The sequence below is a fragment of the Pseudophryne corroboree genome, chromosome 2 (assembly GCF_028390025.1).
Source record: "Pseudophryne corroboree isolate aPseCor3 chromosome 2, aPseCor3.hap2, whole genome shotgun sequence".
In the NCBI taxonomy this organism is placed as follows: domain Eukaryota; kingdom Metazoa; phylum Chordata; class Amphibia; order Anura; family Myobatrachidae; genus Pseudophryne; species Pseudophryne corroboree.
Genome location: NC_086445.1, coordinates 406,641,605 through 406,663,334, shown reverse-complemented (window position 1 = coordinate 406,663,334; position 21,730 = coordinate 406,641,605).

The following is a 21,730-nucleotide window of genomic DNA, read 5'->3' as shown; positions in this document are numbered from 1 at the left end:
AGTGGAGTGCATTATTGGACAACCATCTACACTATTAATATTATAGCACTCCCAAGGATATTGTTGTGATACAGTGGATTTTGGGCCTTTGACCAGCAAAGTCCACCCTTTAGGGAAGCTGCTGATTAGTTAAAAACTGTGGGAAATCTAAAAGAATCTGTGTTTTTATTAAAATACCACATACATAGTTATATATAATTTTATATATATATATATATATATATATATATATGTATATTGCAAGAGAATGCCGCGCCACTTGTGGTACCACAAATTCCCAAATAATTAAAAAACACTCCCAGTTATTTGGGCGTCGGCTGACCCCTAAAAAAACCGCAATGGTAGGTTGCCGCAAGAGAGAATAGGGATACCGGATAGGGGTTCTAAGCGACCTGAGGTGTTTATATGTGGCCGAGTATAATAAATATATAAAATATATATGTATAAATAAGATATAAATTTATTTCACAACACTAGGAATAGGTTAAAATACAATACCAAAGAAATATTTAAACGAATATAAAAATCCTTTACATAAAATGCAGTTCTCTAAAAATGACTATTTTTTAGAAAAAAAATGGACACATATTAAATTCTCAAATAAAGTGCGGATTGCCTGTGCAAATAAGCTACACAAATGTAGAGAGAATAGTATTGAGAGTCTTAACTGATATAGCAGGAGGTCTCTGGGTGAAGGCCCAACGCGTTTCGTCTCTAAGACTTCTTCATGGGGTCACAATTTAATATGTGTCCATATTTTGCTAAAAAATAGTCATTTTTAGAGAACTGCATTTTATGTAAAGGATTTTTATATTCGTTTAAATATTTCTTTGGCATTGTATTTTAACCTATTCCTAGTGTTGTGAAATAAATTTATATCTTATTTATACATATCTTTTATATATTTATTATACTCGGCCACATATAAACACCTCAGGTCACTTAGAACACCTATCCGGTATCCCTATATATATATATATATATATATATATATATATACACTAGCTATTCTACCCGTTCTTTACACAGGAGTTTCTGATTTTCACGGTTGTAAATATAAATTAGTGTAAAAAGAAATTGGTAAATGTATAGATATGTAAATTTGAGATGTGTTAAGCTGGGTACACATAGTTACATAGTTACATAGTCAGTGAGGTTGAAAAGAGGCAAAATGCCCATCTGGTTCAACCTGTATTCTGTGTTAAGATGTTCATATTATAATGCGCCTGCTGGAGTAATGGTTTAGTACCAATTGACGCTATGGATCTTGCCACTCCCATATAATTTAATGTCAGTATGTTAAATGCTATTGCCCTGGATACATTTTCCAGTTAGAAATTTGTCCAATCTGTTTTTAAATGCATTTACAGAGTCTGCCATTATTACTTTCTCCGGCAGGGAGTTCCAAATCTTAATTGCTCTTACCGTGAAGAACCCTTTCCTACGATGTGTACAGAATTTTCTCTCCTCTAGCCTCAGTGAGTGCCCATGCGTCCTATACAGAGTTCTTTTAATAAACAAATCCGCTGCTAGCTCCTTGTAATGACCCTTTACATATTTGAAGATATTAATAATGTCTCCTCTTAGTCACCTCTTTTCTAGTGTATACATATTTAACCTAGTAAGCCTTTTCTTGTACTCCAGTGTTTCTAACCCTTTAATCAATTTAGTAGCTCTTCTTTGAACTCTTTCTAGTTCCCCGATATCTTTTTTATAATACGGTGCCCAGAACTGAACACAATATTCCAGGTGCAGACGTACCAATGATTTGTACAGTGGCAGGATTACATCCTCGTCCCTTGTCTCAATGCCCCGTTTAATGCATGCAAGCACTTTTTAGCCGATGTTTAAATGCCGGTGGTGAATGACTATATCGTTAAACGATATAGCGTTCAACGACATAGAGCATACACACTGAATGTTATCGTTCAATGAAAATGATCAATGACGTCACCACCGGCATTCCCGGACATGCAGCTCAGCCCAACATTGACGGGTTGGGCTGCATGTCAGCTCAATATTGTGGATCACTGAATGATGTGCAGGAGCACACATCGTTTATCGTTTACCATTAATATCCCCTTACACACTGGATGATATAAGCCTAAAAATAAACAATAATGACATTTATATCGTTATCGTTTATTTTTTAGGCTGAAATCGCCTAGTGTGTATGATACTTTAATGTAAGAAAATATTAATCGATGGTTCTTGGCGTTACCCGAGGAGCACCCGTAGCAGATACGGTAAAAGGTGACAGGACCATTTTTGTTGTTTATAAAATATTGCACACTGGGAATGCAATCCAAATTTCGATCCGATTGTCCATTTGGACGTTATCGTTCACGCAATGCAGCCATGCATCGGTAATGCTGCCATTATTTCCACCCCCTTTTCATCCCCTTAGAGGAGGTTTTATTAAAATTCTAATTTAATAGTTCTAATTCTAATTACGTAGTTTTCCTATATCCAAACAGAAGAATGCCTTTGTCAAATTTCAGCTTCCCAACATATCGGGAAGAGAATTAGTTAGGAGTCAGTCAGTCAGTCAGTCAGTCAGTCAGTGAGGGCTTTAGCTGTTCCACCAGTTCTTCGCACGGGAGTTTCTGATTTTCACGGTTGTAAATATGAATAAGTGCAAAAAAATTTGTAAATCTATAGAGATGTAAATTTGAGATGTCTTAATGTACTGTAAGTAAATATTAATCCATGGTTCGTGGTGTTACCCGAGGAGCACCCATAGTAGATACTGTATGGTAAAAAGTGACAGGACCATTTTTGTAGTGTATTAAATTGTACACACTGGAGATGCAATCCAAATTTTGATCCAATTGTCTGTTTGGGCATTAACGTTCATGTAACGTAAGCCACGCATAGGTAATGATGTCATTATTTGAACTCCCTTTTTATCCCCTTAGGGGAGATTTACTAAAATTCTAAGTAAATAGTGTTTCTATATTCCACCTGAAGAATATCTGTGTTAAATGTCAGCTTCCTAACATATCGGGAAGTAAGAGAATAAGTGATGAGTCAGTCAGTCAGTGTGTGAGTGAGGGCTTTTGCACTTATATACATATGTTATATGTGAATAAGCAGTTGCCTTTTGTTGCCAAGTACTTTATTATTAAAATGTCTTAAACTAATACTAATAACCTCCTATCTTCACACACAGGGCTGCCGTCAGAAATTGTGGGGCCCAGGACTGACAAAACAGGTAGCACCCCCCCCCCCCCCCAAAAAAAAATGACAGATTGAGCCACTTTAATTGTGGCTCCCTCTGCGAATGAGTGCGCCCGGCGAGGCGGACCGCCGGACACATATGGGATGCGCGTGCGTCACAGACATGCACGCACCCCATTCAAAGTGAAGCATCTCTGTACGCTCGCCGGCATGCCTGGCTCAGGTGCGTCCAGGCACGCCAGGCGCCCCCACTTGCGATGTAGCTACACTTGATGAAGGTGGCTCCATCTGTGTGTGTGTGTGTATATATATATATATATATATATATATATATTAATTAGAGATGTGCGGCGGGTACTTTGTGTGTTTTGGTTTTGGATCTGGATCCTCGCTCATGTTTTGGATCTGGATTGGTTTTGCGCAAAACCACCCTTTCGGGTTTTTTGGTTTTGAATCTGGATGATTTTTGAAAAAAACACAAAAACAGATAAAATCACAGAATTTGGGGGTAGTTTTGATCCTACGTTATTATTAACCTCAATAACATTAATTTCCAATCATTTCCAGTCTATTCTAAACACCTCACAATATTGTTTTTAGGCCAAAAGTTTGCACCGAGGTAGCGGGATGACTTTGCTAAGCGACACAACTGTGTGGCACAAACACCTGGCCCATCTAGGAGTGGCACTGCAGTGGCAGACATGATGGCACTTTTAAAAACTAGGCCCCAAACAGCTCATCATGCAAATAAGAAAAATAGGTGCAATAAGGTAGCTGGATGACTAAGCTAAGCGACACAAGTTGCGGTACAAACACCTGGCCCATCTAGGAGTGGCACTGCAGTGGCAGACAGGATAGCATTTTTAAAAACTAGGCCCCAAACAGATCATCATGCAAAGAAGAAAAAGAGACAGTTCATCATGCAAAGAAGAAAAAGAGACAGTTCATCATGCAAAGAAGAAAAAGAGGTGCAATGAAGTAGCTAGATGACTAAGCTAAGCAACACAAGTGTGCGGCACAAACACCTGAACCATCTAGTAGTGGCACGCAGTGGCTGAATGTCAAAAGTGGCCCGCAATTTTTCGGGCCACCAACAGCATCTCCTGCACGCCCCTGTCATTTAAAAAAAAGTTCTGCACCACCAAATTAATTGCACATGCAAAACATGGGATGTACTGGAATTTGTCCAGATGTAATGCACGCACAGTATTGGTGGACTTATACAGCAGTACCCCTGGACTTATATGGCAGTACCCCTGGACTTATATGGCTGCACAACTGGACTGGACTTATACGACCCCTTGAATAAGTCTAAAGGATGAAACGCATTGGGCTTTCCCTCTATGACCTCCTGGTTATTAAGTTAAGAACCTCCTTTGTTTATTTTATATATTGATTTTTCTTTTTTTTATTAGGTTTATATATATATATATATATATATATATATATATATCCATAATTAATTGCTATTTATTCATGCTTTTATAACAAAAGTATTATTGTTAAAGTAACTGTCTAAAATTAAATTCCCCATTTTATTCTGAAAAAATCTTTTAAAAAAAATTCTGTCTTGCTTATTAGAGCTACATATTAGCATATTGACACCATTGGTTGCTTGAAACCCCTATCCCCTCTTTTCTTTTATATATATATATATATATATATATATACTGTATATATTATGTTTTTTTTTTAAATGATTATGTCCCCACAGTTATGCCCCTATCACCATAACATGCCCCACACAGTAATGCCCCAGTACCTGCTCATTGTCAGGGGTTCTATTTGTCATCCACCCCCACCACCACTGCCACAGCAGACTGCAAGGCAGCCTGCTTAAAGTAAAGAGTTGAAAAAGTCCCTACCACAATATGCCGCTGCCTCAGAGAAGACAGTTATTAAAGAAACTAGCACATCCTCTAGTATCTTTACTAACTGTCTCATCTGATGTGGTGGCCATCTTGAGAGGGACATTTTCAATAGAGCCTTTGGACGCCAGCAGGGCGTGCTGCAGCATGAGTGGCCTGGGCCCTCCCCTCTCTGTTAGAGAGGCTGGGCCTGGGACAGCTGTGCCTGCAGTACCCACCTGATGGTGAGCTTATTCACACATCTTCAAACTATGAACTGCTGAGAATATCTGAGGACTGATGATGGGTAATCATGTTCTGAAGACTCTTTAAATGGCCACTAAACATACAATACAGTTTAGCATGAAATATACAGTATACTAATAATGATTACAAGTATGTATGTACTGTGTTTCAGAAGTTTATCTAAACTGCAGTTTTTGGAATGAAGTTACCATGTATAGGAAATATTTTCCAACAAACAGCAGCTTCCCCGTAATCTCTTTGAAGAACACTGTAATTGTTCTTCTATGCCACAAATGGCAGATCACAGAGAACAAACAGCTAGCATTAAGATGCATTTTATCTATAATTGTATACAATGTAACAATAAATGAATGGAGACACTGTGAATGAACGAACATATGTAGAATAAAGGTACAGTATAATGGTTTTATCTAAATACCGTATATACTCGAGTATAAGCCGACTTTTTCAGCACCTTTTTTTGTGCTGAAAAAGCCTCTTCGGCTTATACACGAGTGAGTATTTAGGAGGGACATGGGAGGGCACAGCACACGGCTCTCCTGTGTCCCTCCGGTGGCAGCGGCGTGTGTGTGTTAAAGGAGGGACACGGAGGGCACAGCGCGCGGCTCTCCTGTGTCCCTCCTGTGTCTCCGGCGGCAGCGGCATGTGTGTGTTAAAGGAAGTGCCGGAAACCGGCACTTCCTTTAACACACACACGCCGCTGCCGCCGGAGACGCAGGAGGGACACAGGAGAGCCGCGCGCTGTGCTCTCCATGTCCCTCCTTCAGAAGACAGTGCGGGAGCGACAGGACAGCGAGGGAGCGACGGAGGGTAAGTAACAAACTGGCACTGTGGGGCATATCTGGCACTGTGGGGTATATCTGGCACATCTGGCACTGTGGGGCATATCTGGCAGCATGAGGGCATATTTGGCACTGTGGGGCATATCTGGCACTGTGGGGCATATCTGGCACATCTGGCATTGTGGGGCATATCTGGTAGCATGAGGGCATATCTGGCACTGTGGGGCATATCTGGCAGCATGAGGGCATATCTGGCACTGTGGGGCATATCTGGCACATCTGGCATTGTGGGGCATATCTGGCAGCATGAGGGCATATCTGGCACTGTGGGGGCATATCTGGCAGTATGAGGGCATATCTGGCACTATGAGGGCTGTGTACGGCTAGAGCTGCATTTCCCACCCTAGGCTTATACTCGAGTCAATAAGTTTTCCCAGGTTTTTGTGGTAAAATTAGGTGCCTCGGCTTATATTCGGGTCGACTTATACTCGAGTATATACGGTATTTGTAAATGTTACCATTATCTTTTTTATGTAAGAGACCTTAAGCTTTGTATTTATTGGCACCTTGGATGTAATTTTAAAAGCCTTCTCTTTTCATATTTACAAATAAAAGCAGAACAGACTTACTGTACCTTTGCATTGTATGGAAATATCATTGTTTAAGGAACAATATTTATTCTCAGCGAGAATCATTCTAGGACCTTACCTTAGTTGAAATTTCATTCATATAAAAGTTAATATTGGGGGTAATTCCAAGTTGATCGCAGCAGGAATTTTTTTTAGCAGTTGGGCAAAACCATGTGCACTGCAGGGGGGCAGATATAACATTTGCAGAGAGAATTAGATTGGGGTGTGTTATTTTGTTTCTGTGCAGGGTAGAGATGAGCGGGTTCGGTTCCTCGGAATCCGAACCCGCCCGAACTTCAGCTTTTTTTACACGGATCTGAGCGACTCGGATCTTCCCGCCTTGCTCGGTTAACCCGAGCGCGCCCGAACGTCATCATGACGCTGTCGGATTCTCGCGAGGCTCGGATTCTATCGCGAGACTCGGATTCTATATAAGGAGCCGCGCGTCGCCGCCATTTTCACACGTGCATTGAGATTGATAGGGAGAGGACGTGGCTGGCGTCCTCTCCATTTAGATTAGAAGAGAGAGAGTGAGATTGAGACAGAGACACTTGATTTACTGGAGCTTAGGAGTACTAGAGAGTGCAGAGTTTACTAGTGACTGACCACTGACCAGTGACCACCAGTGCAGTTTTATTTAATATAATCCGTTCTCTGCCTGAAAAAAACGATACACAGTGACTCAGTCACATACCATATCTGTGCTCAGCCCAGTGTGCTGCATCATCTATGTATAATATCTGACTGTGCTCACACAGCTTAATTGTGGGGGAGACTGGGGAGCAGTTATAGGTTATAGCAGGAGCCAGGAGTACATACATATTATTAAAATTAAACAGTGCACACTTTTGCTGCAGGAGTGCCACTGCCAGTGTGACTGACCAGTGACCTGACCACACTGACCACCAGTATAGTATACTATATTGTGATTGCCTGAAAAAGTTAAACACTCGTCGTGTGACTTGTGTGGTGTTTTTTTATTCTATAAAAAACTCATTCTGCTGACAGACAGTGTCCAGCAGGTCCGTCATTATATAATATATACCTGTCCGGCTGCAGTAGTGATATATATATATTTTTTATATCATTATTTATCATCCAGTCGCAGCAGACACAGTACGGTAGTTCACGGCTGTAGCTACCTCTGTGTCGGCACTCGGCAGTCCATCCATAATTGTATACCACCTACCCGTGGTTTTTTTTTTCTTTCTTCTTTATACATACTACATCTCATTATCATCCAGTCTATATTAGCAGCAGACACAGTACAGTACGGTAGTCCACGGCTGTAGCTACCTCTGTGTCGGCACTCGGCAGTCCATCCATAATTGTATACAACCTAACCGTGGTTTTTTTTTCTTTCTTCTTTATACATACTACATCTCATTATCAACCAGTCTATATTAGCAGCAGACACAGTACAGTACGGTAGTCCACGGCTGTAGCTACCTCTGTGTCGGCACTCGGCAGTCCGTCCATAATTGTATACCACCTACCCGTGGTTTTTTATTCTTTCTTCTTTATACATACTACATCTCATTATCATCCAGTCTATATTAGCAGCAGACACAGTACAGTACGGTAGTCCACGGCTGTAGCTACCTCTGTGTCGGCACTCGGCAGTCCGTCCATAATTGTATACCACCTACCCGTGGTTTTTTTTTCTTTCTTCTTTATACATACTACATCTCATTATCATCCAGTCTATATTAGCAGCAGACACAGTACAGTACGGTAGTCCACGGCTGTAGCTACCTCTGTGTCGGCACTCGGCAGTCCATCCATAATTGTATACCACCTACCCGTGGTTTTTTTTTCTTTCTTCTTTATACATACTACATCTCATTATCATCCAGTCTATATTAGCAGCAGACACAGTACAGTACGGTAGTCCACGGCTGTAGCTACCTCTGTGTCGGCACTCGGCAGTCCATCCATAATTGTATACCACCTACCCGTGTTTTTTTTTTCTTTCTTCTTTATACATACTACATCTCATTATCAACCAGTCTATATTAGCAGCAGACATAGTACAGTACAGTAGTCCACGGCTGTAGCTACCTCTGTGTCGGCACTCGGCAGTCCGTCCATAATTGTATACCACCTACCCGTGGTTTTTTTTTCTTTCTTCTTTATACATACTACATCTCATTATCATCCAGTCTATATTAGCAGCAGACACAGTACAGTACGGTAGTCCACGGCTGTAGCTACCTCTGTGTCGGCACTCGGCAGTCCATCCATAATTGTATACCACCTACCCGTGTTTTTTTTTCTTCTTTATACATACTACATCTCATTATCATCCAGTCTATATTAGCAGCAGACACAGTACAGTACGGTAGTCCACGGCTGTAGCTACCTCTGTGTCGGCACTCGGCAGTCCATCCATAATTGTATACCACCTACCCGTGTTTTTTTTTTCTTTCTTCTTTATACATACTACATCTCATTATCAACCAGTCTATATTAGCAGCAGACACAGTACAGTACGGTAGTCCACGGCTGTAGCTACCTCTGTGTCGGCACTCGGCAGTCCGTCCATAATTGTATACCACCTACCCGTGGTTTTTTTTTCTTTCTTCTTTATACATACTACATCTCATTATCAACCAGTCTATATTAGCAGCAGACATAGTACAGTACAGTAGTCCACGGCTGTAGCTACCTCTGTGTCGGCACTCGGCAGTCCGTCCATAATTGTATACCACCTACCCGTGGTTTTTTTTTCTTTCTTCTTTATACATACTACATCTCATTATCATCCAGTCTATATTAGCAGCAGACACAGTACAGTACGGTAGTCCACGGCTGTAGCTACCTCTGTGTCGGCACTCGGCAGTCCATCCATAATTGTATACCACCTACCCGTGTTTTTTTTTTCTTTCTTCTTTATACATACTACATCTCATTATCAACCAGTCTATATTAGCAGCAGACACAGTACAGTACGGTAGTCCACGGCTGTAGCTACCTCTGTGTCGGCACTCGGCAGTCCGTCCATAATTGTATACCACCTACCCGTGGTTTTTTTTTCTTTCTTCTTTATACATACTACATCTCATTATCAACCAGTCTATATTAGCAGCAGACACAGTACAGTACGGTAGTCCACGGCTGTAGCTACCTCTGTGTCGGCACTCGGCAGTCCGTCCATAATTGTATACCACCTACCCGTGGTTTTTTTTTCTTTCTTCTTTATACATACTACATCTCATTATCAACCAGTCTATATTAGCAGCAGACACAGTACAGTACGGTAGTCCACGGCTGTAGCTACCTCTGTGTCGGCACTCGGCAGTCCATCCATAATTGTATACTAGTATCCATCCATCTCCATTGTTTACCTGAGGTGCCTTTTAGTTGTGCCTATTAAAATATGGAGAACAAAAATGTTGAGGTTCCAAAATTAGGGAAAGATCAAGATCCACTTCCACCTAGTGCTGAAGCTGCTGCCACTAGTCATGGCCGAGACGATGAAATGCCAGCAACGTCGTCTGCCAAGGCCGATGCCCAATGTCATAGTACAGGGCATGTCAAATCCAAAACACCAAATATCAGTAAAAAAAGGACTCCAAAACCTAAAATAAAATTGTCGGAGGAGAAGCGTAAACTTGACAATATGCCATTTACCACACGGAGTGGCAAGGAACGGCTGAGGCCCTGGCCTATGTTCATGGCTAGTGGTTCAGCTTCACATGAGGATGGAAGCACTCAGCCTCTCGCTAGAAAACTGAAAAGACTCAAGCTGGCAAAAGCACCGCAAAGAACTGTGCGTTCTTCGAAATCCCAAATCCACAAGGAGAGTCCAATTGTGTCGGTTGCGATGCCTGACCTTCCCAACACTGGACGTGAAGAGCATGCGCCTTCCACCATTTGCACGCCCCCTGCAAGTGCTGGAAGGAGCACCCGCAGTCCAGTTCCTGATAGTCAGATTGAAGATGTCAGTGTTGAAGTACACCAGGATGAGGAGGATATGGGTGTTGCTGGCGCTGGGGAGGAAATTGACAAGGAGGATTCTGATGGTGAGGTGGTTTGTTTAAGTCAGGCACCCGGGGAGACACCTGTTGTCCGTGGGAGGAATATGGCCGTTGACATGCCTGGTGAAAATACCAAAAAAATCAGCTCTTCGGTGTGGAAGTATTTCACCAGAAATGCGGACAACATTTGTCAAGCCGTGTGTTCCCTTTGTCAAGCTGTAATAAGTAGGGGTAAGGACGTTAACCACCTCGGAACATCCTCCCTTATACGTCACCTGCAGCGCATTCATAATAAGTCAGTGACAAGTTCAAAAACTTTGGCCGACAGCGGAAGCAGTCCACTGACCAGTAAATCCCTTCCTCTTGTAACCAAGCTCACGCAAACCACCCCACCAACTCCCTCAGTGTCAATTTCCTCCTTCCCCAGGAATGCCAATAGTCCTGCAGGCCATGTCACTGGCAATTCTGACGAGTCCTCTCCTGCCTGGGATTCCTCCGATGCATCCTTGCGTGTAACGCCTACTGCTGCTGGCGCTGCTGTTGTTGCTGCTGGGAGTCGATGGTCATCCCAGAGGGGAAGTCGTAAGCCCACTTGTACTACTTCCAGTAAGCAATTGACTGTCCAACAGTCCTTTGCGAGGAAGATGAAATATCACAGCAGTCATCCTGCTGCAAAGCGGATAATTGAGGCCTTGACAACTATGTTGGTGTTAGACGTGCGTCCGGTATCCGCCATTAGTTCACAGGGAACTAGACAATTTATTGAGGCAGTGTGCCCCCGTTACCAAATACCATCTAGGTTCCACTTCTCTAGGCAGGCGATACCGAGAATGTACACGGACCTCAGAAAAAGACTCACCAGTGTCCTAAAAAATGCAGTTGTACCCAATGTCCACTTAACCACGGACATGTGGACAAGTGGAGCAGGGCAGGGTCAGGACTATATGACTGTGACAGCCCACTGGGTAGATGTATGGACTCCCACCGCAAGAACAGCAGCGGCGGCACCAGTAGCAGCATCTCGCAAACGCCAACTCTTTCCTAGGCAGGCTACGCTTTGTATCACCGCTTTCCAGAATACGCACACAGCTGAAAACCTCTTACGGCAACTGAGGAAGATCATCGCGGCATGGCTTACCCCAATTGGACTCTCCTGTGGATTTGTGGCATCGGACAACGCCAGCAATATTGTGTGTGCATTAAATATGGGCAAATTCCAGCACGTCCCATGTTTTGCACATACCTTGAATTTGGTGGTGCAGAATTTTTTAAAAACGACAGGGGCGTGCAAGAGATGCTGTCGGTGGCCAGAAGAATTGCGGGACACTTTCGGCGTACAGGCACCACGTACAGAAGACTGGAGCACCACCAAAAACTACTGAACCTGCCCTGCCATCATCTGAAGCAAGAAGTGGTAACGAGGTGGAATTCAACCCTCTATATGCTTCAGAGGTTGGAGGAGCAGCAAAAGGCCATTCAAGCCTATACAATTGAGCACGATATAGGAGGTGGAATGCACCTGTCTCAAGTGCAGTGGAGAATGATTTCAACGTTGTGCAAGGTTCTGATGCCCTTTGAACTTGCCACACGTGAAGTCAGTTCAGACACTGCCAGCCTGAGTCAGGTCATTCCCCTCATCAGGCTTTTGCAGAAGAAGCTGGAGACATTGAAGGAGGAGCTAACACGGAGCGATTCCGCTAGGCATGTGGGACTTGTGGATGGAGCCCTTAATTCGCTTAACAAGGATTCACGGGTGGTCAATCTGTTGAAATCAGAGCACTACATTTTGGCCACCGTGCTCGATCCTAGATTTAAAACCTACCTTGGATCTCTCTTTCCGGCAGACACAAGTCTGCTGGGGTTGAAAGACCTGCTGGTGAGAAAATTGTCAAGTCAAGCGGAACGCGACCTGTCAACATCTCCTCCTTCACATTCTCCCGCAACTGGGGGTGCGAGGAAAAGGCTCAGAATTCCGAGCCCACCCGCTGGCGGTGATGCAGGGCAGTCTGGAGCGACTGCTGATGCTGACATCTGGTCCGGACTGAAGGACCTGACAACGATTACGGACATGTCGTCTACTGTCACTGCATATGATTCTCTCAACATTGAAAGAATGGTGGAGGATTATATGAGTGACCGCATCCAAGTAGGCACGTCACACAGTCCGTACTTATACTGGCAGGAAAAAGAGGCAATTTGGAGGCCCTTGCACAAACTGGCTTTATTCTACCTAAGTTGCCCTCCCACAAGTGTGTACTCCGAAAGAGTGTTTAGTGCCGCCGCTCACCTTGTCAGCAATCGGCGTACGAGGTTACATCCAGAAAATGTGGAGAAGATGATGTTCATTAAAATGAATTATAATCAATTCCTCCGCGGAGACATTGACCAGCAGCAATTGCCTCCACAAAGTACACAGGGAGCTGAGATGGTGGATTCCAGTGGGGATGAATTGATAATCTGTGAGGAGGGGGATGTACACGGTGATATATCGGAGGATGATGATGAGGTGGACATCTTGCCTCTGTAGAGCCAGTTTGTGCAAGGAGAGATTAATTGCTTCTTTTTTGGGGGGGGTCCAAACCAACCCGTCATATCAGTCACAGTCGTGTGGCAGACCCTGTCACTGAAATGATGGGTTGGTTAAAGTGTGCATGTCCTGTTTTGTTTATACAACATAAGGGTGGGTGGGAGGGCCCAAGGACAATTCCATATTGCACCTCTTTTTTCTTTTCTTTTTCTTTGCGTCATGTGCTGTTTGGGGAGGGTTTTTTGGAAGGAACATCCTGCGTGACACTGCAGTGCCACTCCTAGATGGGCCCGGTGTTTGTGTCGGCCACTAGGGTCGCTTATCTTACTCACACAGTCAGCTACCTCATTGCGCCTCTTTTTTTCTTTGCGTCATGTGCTGTTTGGGGAGGGTTTTTTGGAAGGGACATCCTGCGTGACACTGCAGTGCCACTCCTAGATGGGCCCGGTGTTTGTGTCGGCCACTAGGGTCGCTTATCTTACTCACACAGTCAGCTACCTCATTGCGCCTCTTTTTTTCTTTGCGTCATGTGCTGTTTGGGGAGGGTTTTTTGGAAGGGACATCCTGCGTGACACTGCAGTGCCACTCCTAGATGGGCGCGGTGTTTGTGTCGGCCACTAGGGTCGCTTATCTTACTCACACAGTCAGCTACCTCATTGCGCCTCTTTTTTTCTTTGCGTCATGTGCTGTTTGGGGAGGGTTTTTTGGAAGGGACATCCTGCGTGACACTGCAGTGCCACTCCTAGATGGGCGCGGTGTTTGTGTCGGCCACTAGGGTCGCTTATCTTACTCACACAGTCAGCTACCTCATTGCGCCTCTTTTTTTCTTTGCGTCATGTGCTGTTTGGGGAGGGTTTTTTGGAAGGGACATCCTGCGTGACACTGCAGTGCCACTCCTAGATGGGCCCGGTGTTTGTGTCGGCCACTAGGGTCGCTTATCTTACTCACACAGTCAGCTACCTCATTGCGCCTCTTTTTTTCTTTGCGTCATGTGCTGTTTGGGGAGGGTTTTTTGGAAGGGACATCCTGCGTGACACTGCAGTGCCACTCCTAGATGGGCCCGGTGTTTGTGTCGGCCACTAGGGTCGCTTATCTTACTCACACAGTCAGCTACCTCATTGCGCCTCTTTTTTTCTTTGCGTCATGTGCTGTTTGGGGAGGGTTTTTTGGAAGGGACATCCTGCGTGACACTGCAGTGCCACTCCTAGATGGGCCCGGTGTTTGTGTCGGCCACTAGGGTCGCTTATCTTACTCACACAGTCAGCTACCTCATTGCGCCTCTTTTTTTCTTTGCGTCATGTGCTGTTTGGGGAGGGTTTTTTGGAAGGGACATCCTGCGTGACACTGCAGTGCCACTCCTAGATGGGCCCGGTGTTTGTGTCGGCCACTAGGGTCGCTTATCTTACTCACACAGTCAGCTACCTCATTGCACCTCTTTTTTTCTTTGCGTCATGTGCTGTTTGGGGAGGGTTTTTTGGAAGGGACATCCTGCGTGACACTGCAGTGCCACTCCTAGATGGGCCCGGTGTTTGTGTCGGCCACTAGGGTCGCTTATCTTACTCACACAGTCAGCTACCCAGTCATTGCGCCTCTTTTTTTCTTTGCGTCATGTGCTGTTTGGGGAGGGTTTTTTGGAAGGGACATCCTGCGTGACACTGCAGTGCCACTCCTAGATGGGCCCGGTGTTTGTGTCGGCCACTAGGGTCGCTTATCTTACTCACACAGTCAGCTACCTCATTGCGCCTCTTTTTTTCTTTGCGTCATGTGCTGTTTGGGGAGGGTTTTTTGGAAGGGACATCCTGCGTGACACTGCAGTGCCACTCCTAGATGGGCCCGGTGTTTGTGTCGGCCACTAGGGTTGCTTATCTTACTCACACAGTCAACTACCTCATTGCGCCTCTTTTTTTCTTTGCGTCATGTGCTGTTTGGGGAGGGTTTTTTGGAAGGGACATCCTGCGTGACACTGCAGTGCCACTCCTAGATGGGCCCGGTGTTTGTGTCGGCCACTAGGGTCGCTTATCTTACTCACACAGCTACCTCATTGCGCCTCTTTTTTTCTTTGCGTCATGTGCTGTTTGGGGAGGGTTTTTTGGAAGGGACATCCTGCGTGACACTGCAGTGCCACTCCTAGATGGGCCCGGTGTTTGTGTCGGCCACTAGGGTCGCTTATCTTACTCACACAGCGACCTCGGTGCAAATTTTAGGACTAAAAATAATATTGTGAGGTGTGAGGTATTCAGAATAGACTGAAAATGAGTGGAAATTATGGTTTTTGAGGTTAATAATACTTTGGGATCAAAATGACCCCCAAATTCTATGATTTAAGCTGTTTTTTAGGGTTTTTTGAAAAAAACACCCGAATCCAAAACACACCCGAATCCGACAAAAAAAATTCGGTGAGGTTTTGCCAAAACGCGGTCGAACCCAAAACACGGCCGCGGAACCGAACCCAAAACCAAAACACAAAACCCGAAAAATTTCCGGCGCTCATCTCTAGTGCAGGGTAAATACTGGCTGCTTTATTTTTACACTGCAACTTAGATTGCAGATTTAACTCACCACACCCAAATCTATCTCTCTCTGCACATGTTATATCTGCCTCCCCTACAGTGCACATGGGCCCTCATTCCGAGTTGTTCGCTCGCAAGCTGCTTTTAGCAGATTTACTCACGCTAAGCCGCCGCCTACTGGGAGTGAATCTTAGCTTCTTAAAATTGCGAACGACGTATTCGCAATATTCCGATTACACCTCTCTTAGCAGTTTCTGAGTAGCTCCAGACTTACTCGGCATCTGTGATCAGTTCAGTGCTTGTCGTTCCTGGTTTGACGTCACAAACACACCCAGCGTTCGCCCAGACACTCCTCCGTTTCTCCAGCCACTCCCGCGTTTTTCCCAGAAACGGTAGCGTTTTTCCGCACACTCCCAGAAAACGGCCAGTTTCCGCCCAGTAACACCCACTTCCTGTCAATCACACTATGATCACCAGAACGATGAAAAAGCCGTGAGTAAAATTCCTAACTGCATAGCAAATTTACTTGGCGCAGTCGCACTGCGGACATTGCGCATGCGCACTAAGCGGAAAATCACTGCGATGCGAAAAAAAATACCGAGCGAACAACTCGGAATGACCCCCATGGTTTGCCCAACTGCTAAAAAATTTACTGCTGCGATCAACTTGGAATTACCCCCATTTTTTGTTTCATTGCGCAGCAGATTTGCCATTTGCTTCAGTAGTCCTTATATGTCCCTAGCCCTCCATTTGTAAACAAATGACACTTCAAAATTGTGCCCCTCACATATGTATTTTGTGGAAATAATCAAACTGTCAGCTACACTGCATTATGCTGCATGGTTTATTTGTGTAGCTATAATGTGTTTAAAAAAGAAAAAATTTAAAAATAAATGAATTTCTCATAATGAATGTTCTTGCTTGAAACTATTGTATAGATTATAAAATATAGCATATATATTTAGCCAGAGAAGCCCTGTGTTATGGTATGAAATCTAGACATGACAGAACCATTCGTACTTTGAAAATGGACTATATTTAATTATTTTGATGGACTTTTGATCTAACAATACAAAGATTTAAAAAAAAACACTTTTAAATCTGTCCCTGCTCTTGCCTATACTGCCATATACACAAACTGCTTAAAAAATGTTACGTTTCCAGTAACACCCTATAGATTGAAATAACTTTTAGTTAAACCATCATTTTATATTTTTTATTTGCTGTATAATAGTGCTCAACTTATAATAATAATAATAATAATAATAATAATAATATATTTATAACATACTTATGCTATAATGGACAGTGTTTCATGAAGATTACCTTGCTTTAGACATTAACAGTCCCTTTTCTATCTGTTTGAATAACCTTTCAAAAACATTATAGCAATTCCACAGCAGAAGCGCACGTGTAGACTTTCTCTTCATTTTGATGAATTTGAAACTCAATGCCACAAGAACCTTTAAAATAGTGTGGACCACTGCAGGCAATGTTTTTCAATGGCAATAGTAATTCATGCTAAACCATACTAATTAAGTATTAATTACGATTGCACATTGAAGGCTAAAAGAGGGAGACATAGCAATTGTTAGCTTCTTATGCTATACATTTCAATCATCATCATCATCAATATTAATAATTACTTTAAAGCACATCTGTTGTAACATTTAGAAAATATGTTTAATTTCTAGAGCATTGTGCAAAAAAAGTAAATTTTGTACCATAGAGTATCAGTATTTTTCACAGCACCCCAATGTGAGAAATTCATAATAAAATCTAAAATTAAGTAAATTGATTGTATATGTCATCCTTGGGTTCTGATATGTGGTGAGTGACAGGAATCACTTCTGTCTGTCCTATTACATTGACCATAAATAATTTGAATTGGTCCTGGACCACCAACCCAATGCACCCCTGCAAGTCCCCCAAGGCACCTCAGGGTGCCACAGCATACAGCATGGGAGCTACTGAGGTAGAGAAAGCTACCCAGAACACTGTGGCAGTATCATTGCGTCATCAATATCTTTCCTAATTATAAGGGTTAGTAACATGTTTGAATATGTGCATATCTGTAAATCTAAAAAAAAATCAACTCAAAGTACCCTCTACAATTTCATTATTTTTTCTCTCTAGGTTTTTTCTTCTTTATCCTAATGTATGCTTCTTCAGACCTTATTTTAAGTTTAAAATGAAGCTTCTGAAAGGATAAGGACTTTGGGGCTGTTCTTACTCCGAGTGTATCACTTCATTTTTATTTCCCAGTTTCACTCATCTTCTAGATCAAACAATTGTCCACTTGGTGCCACCTTGTAACACAGATCATTGTTTGTATCCAAATAGAAAAAAAGCATTAAAAATAACCTCATTTTTAATCAGTGTAGCTGAAACAGTGATTAAAATTTATCCTGCAGAACGCCAAAAAAAAAAAAAAAAAGGAAGAAGAAGAGAGGCTCATTACAAAGCATTACTCATAATCTGACTAGATTCTAACATGTTGCAAAGACCAGAAAACAGATCATATAGTCTGGAATCCATAATGTACTTGGCTTGAATACAAAGACAATACATATTCATTATACATGGTAATGGATTCTGAAATAAACTTCCACTAGCAATATATTTTCAGTCAGTCTACTGTAAGGGGATAAAATTACATTGATTTGTACAGATATTACTATGAACAGTACTGTTTACATACTGTAGTAGTTGTAATCTCCCCAGCCGGGAGAAAAACATACAGCACTGCATGATTTGTAGTAATCAATCAATTCTTTCTATCTATCTATCTATCTATCTATCTATCTATCTATCTATCTATCTATCTATCTATCTATCTAACAAATGGGAAACCGCACACACTTCCAATAAAATGTGAGTGCAGAGTTTAATTACATTTTTAAGCTGACCACCCCCTTCACGGCCAATCCCTTTTGGTCAGTCCCTACACTGACTTTCAAAAATATGAGCATTGCTCTCAGGTATCTTTTGGATTTGAAATGCTGGTCAGCATGAACAAACTATTACAATATTTTGGAACTAACGTTCCCTGTATTCACATGAATAACAGTTTGAAATGTTATTAGGTGAGTGATTAATGTATAGCAAAATCTAGTACACGTTAGTAGTCACTAGTTAGTACGTGGTGTATATATTAAGGTGTCCATGTGGATATTTATATGTGAGAAAACAATCACTCAATTTAAGGAAAGAATGGTCAATCATAGGTCATCAATCAGACAAGCCTTGGAAGGGAAAAGTAGCGAATTACCTTTAGCCAATTACCTTTACCTTTAGGCACTTTAGTGAGCATAGACACAATTTAAATTCTATAAGATATAAAATGATAGACCATACACCTGAATCTATCAGGAGAGGGGATCGTGCTAAGGCATTGCTGCAAGCAGAATTGAGGTGGATTCATGAATTGAACACTATTCAACCATTTAGCCTGAATGAGATGTGGCCGTTATCATGCTTTTTGTAGTTTGTAAATTATGCTAATATGGGAGGTCTCCTAAGTGAGGTAAATTGTTGCCATTTAACAGTTATGTTTCTGTAACAGAATGCATAATATTTTTTATGTGACTCTGCTGTCAGACAGCTGCTCTGTTTTGTCTGTGCAGGCACCGCTGCGGTGTATTTTTGTTTAGTGGTAACTATGTTGATGTGGTCGGGGGGTACTGGCGTCATGGCCACTGTGACATGCCCTATGCTGATGTCAGATGCCTGACCAGACCGTCAGCTGCACAGACTTTTGGTGATGTGTTCTTTGGACTGTATATAGGTAAGCACTTGTTTTGATTCTTTATGCTCCTGACCAGTGGCGTAAGTTCGTCAAAGGCGCCCGGAGGCAAGATAAATGTTGTTTTTTTCCCCCTTAGAAAGATAGAGATAGACACACGGACACACAGTAACATGTAGCCTATGCTTGAAACACACAGTAACACGCAGCCTGTGCCACATACAAACACAGCAACACCCAGAATGTGGCCCGCAGCCCCCCCCCCCCCCCCCCACACACACACAGTAACATACAGCCTGTACTTTGGGATATGGGTGTCTGTGGTGGGCACCGTCGGGGTGTCTTTGGGCAGGGTCTGAGGAGGGGGCAGGCACAGCAGAACACACAGAGGAGACTTAGGAGCCAGAAACCACCGGCAGAGACCTCTGTCCTCCTTGCACAGCGGCAGCCACCGGCCAGCAGCAGGGGACTGTAGTACTTGCCGGGGGAAGGGGGTGGACTAGCACAGAAACGTGAAACAGCTTGCACCACTCAGGTATGTCAGTGGCTCTATCTCTCCATGGCTACAAATGCCTGTTGGGACTCCAGTCCCCAACATCCCTGAGGAGTGGTGCCCCCTTAAGGGCAGGAGCCCGGCGGCAGCCGACTCCATTGCCTCCCAGAGTTACGCCTCTGCTCCTGACGAAAGTTGAAAAATACTGAAATACTGAAACGTTGACATACCAAGCTGGTCTCCTGACCCGCTATTGATTGACTTATTTGGAGAGTGCCGCCGTGAATGGAGGTGTATAGTTATGTGTTGGAGGGCACCCAATGATTACAGATAGGAAGGGTGAGTGCCAAGCTGTTGGAAGTCTATATATATATATATGTGTGTGTGTGTGTGTATATATATATATGTGTGTATATATATATATATATATATATAGATAGATAGATAGATAGATAGATAGATATAGATATATATTTATCTATATAGATATATATATATATATTTATATATATATATAGCAGTAGATGAAAAGTACTAATAATGCCTGTTTTTAATACTTATCCATGATTCACAACAACAGTAACGTTACATAAAGAAGTTTTAGCTGCTTTGATCTGCTACCACACCAGTACAATGACACAGGGAAAGTAGAGACTGTTCCCTTGAAATTCAGAGCAGACAATGCACCGCAATACCACTCAAATACAATTGGTTTATATTGTTAAATATTTTGGTGCAAGATTTGTATTCAGTGTGCAGAGTCATACCTCCATAGTACCCTTTGGCAGCTTGCTATCAGAGATGTATAATGGATACTGCCTCTTACACAGTAGCTGCCAACTATGGGGGTAATTCAGACCTGATCGCTAGGCTACGTTTTCTCACAGCCTGCGATTAGGTACGAACTGTGCATGTGTATCAGGGCTGTTTCTAGCCAATTTGGCTCCCAGTGCGAGATTTAAAAATGCGCCCCCCCATGACATTAAAAAATGTGCCCCCCACACACACACACACCTAGATAAAAAAAAAACTTGCGCGTGCACACGTCAAGGGGGCGTGGCCTCATCTAAATGGGTGTGGCCTCATTTAAATGGGCATGGCCTCGTCTGAAAAGACTACCTCACAATCCAGTTTTTGACCCTGCTCCAACAGATCACGACCACCACAGGAAAAAAAATTCTACCATATTAAGCCCCACACAGTAATGCCCCCTGCACCATATTATGCCACACACCGCAATGCCCTTGATACATTAAATCCCCACACTACGGCATGCAAGAGTCCCCATTTCACACATTACGGCAGGTGTCCCCATTTTACACATTGAGAGAGAGAGAGAGAATACTTGCTGAGGCGATTACCGCTCTTCGGCCCGCCTCACCAGTCGCTCCTCGCACCGGCCTTTCCCTCTTCCTAACTTGGATCCCCCTCTGTACTCCGCTCGGGGGGGGGGGGGGAGAGTTTCGCAGAGTGACGGGGTTGCGTCGTGACGTAACGACGCAAACGCGTCATTCCGTGAAACTCCGCCCCCCGAGCGGGTTACTCGGGGAGAAATAGGAGGGGGAAGCAGGGAGCCACAGTTAGTGCCACAGCGGGCGCCCAGTGCGGTTGCACTGCTCGCCTGCCCCAAGAAACGGCCCTGATGTGTATGCACCGCAATGCGCAGGTGCGACGCAGGGGTACAAAGCGGATCGCTGCTCAGCGATGGGTTTGTGTGACGGATCCGTTCGCACGGGCGATTGCAAGGAGATTGTCAGGAAGAAGGCATTT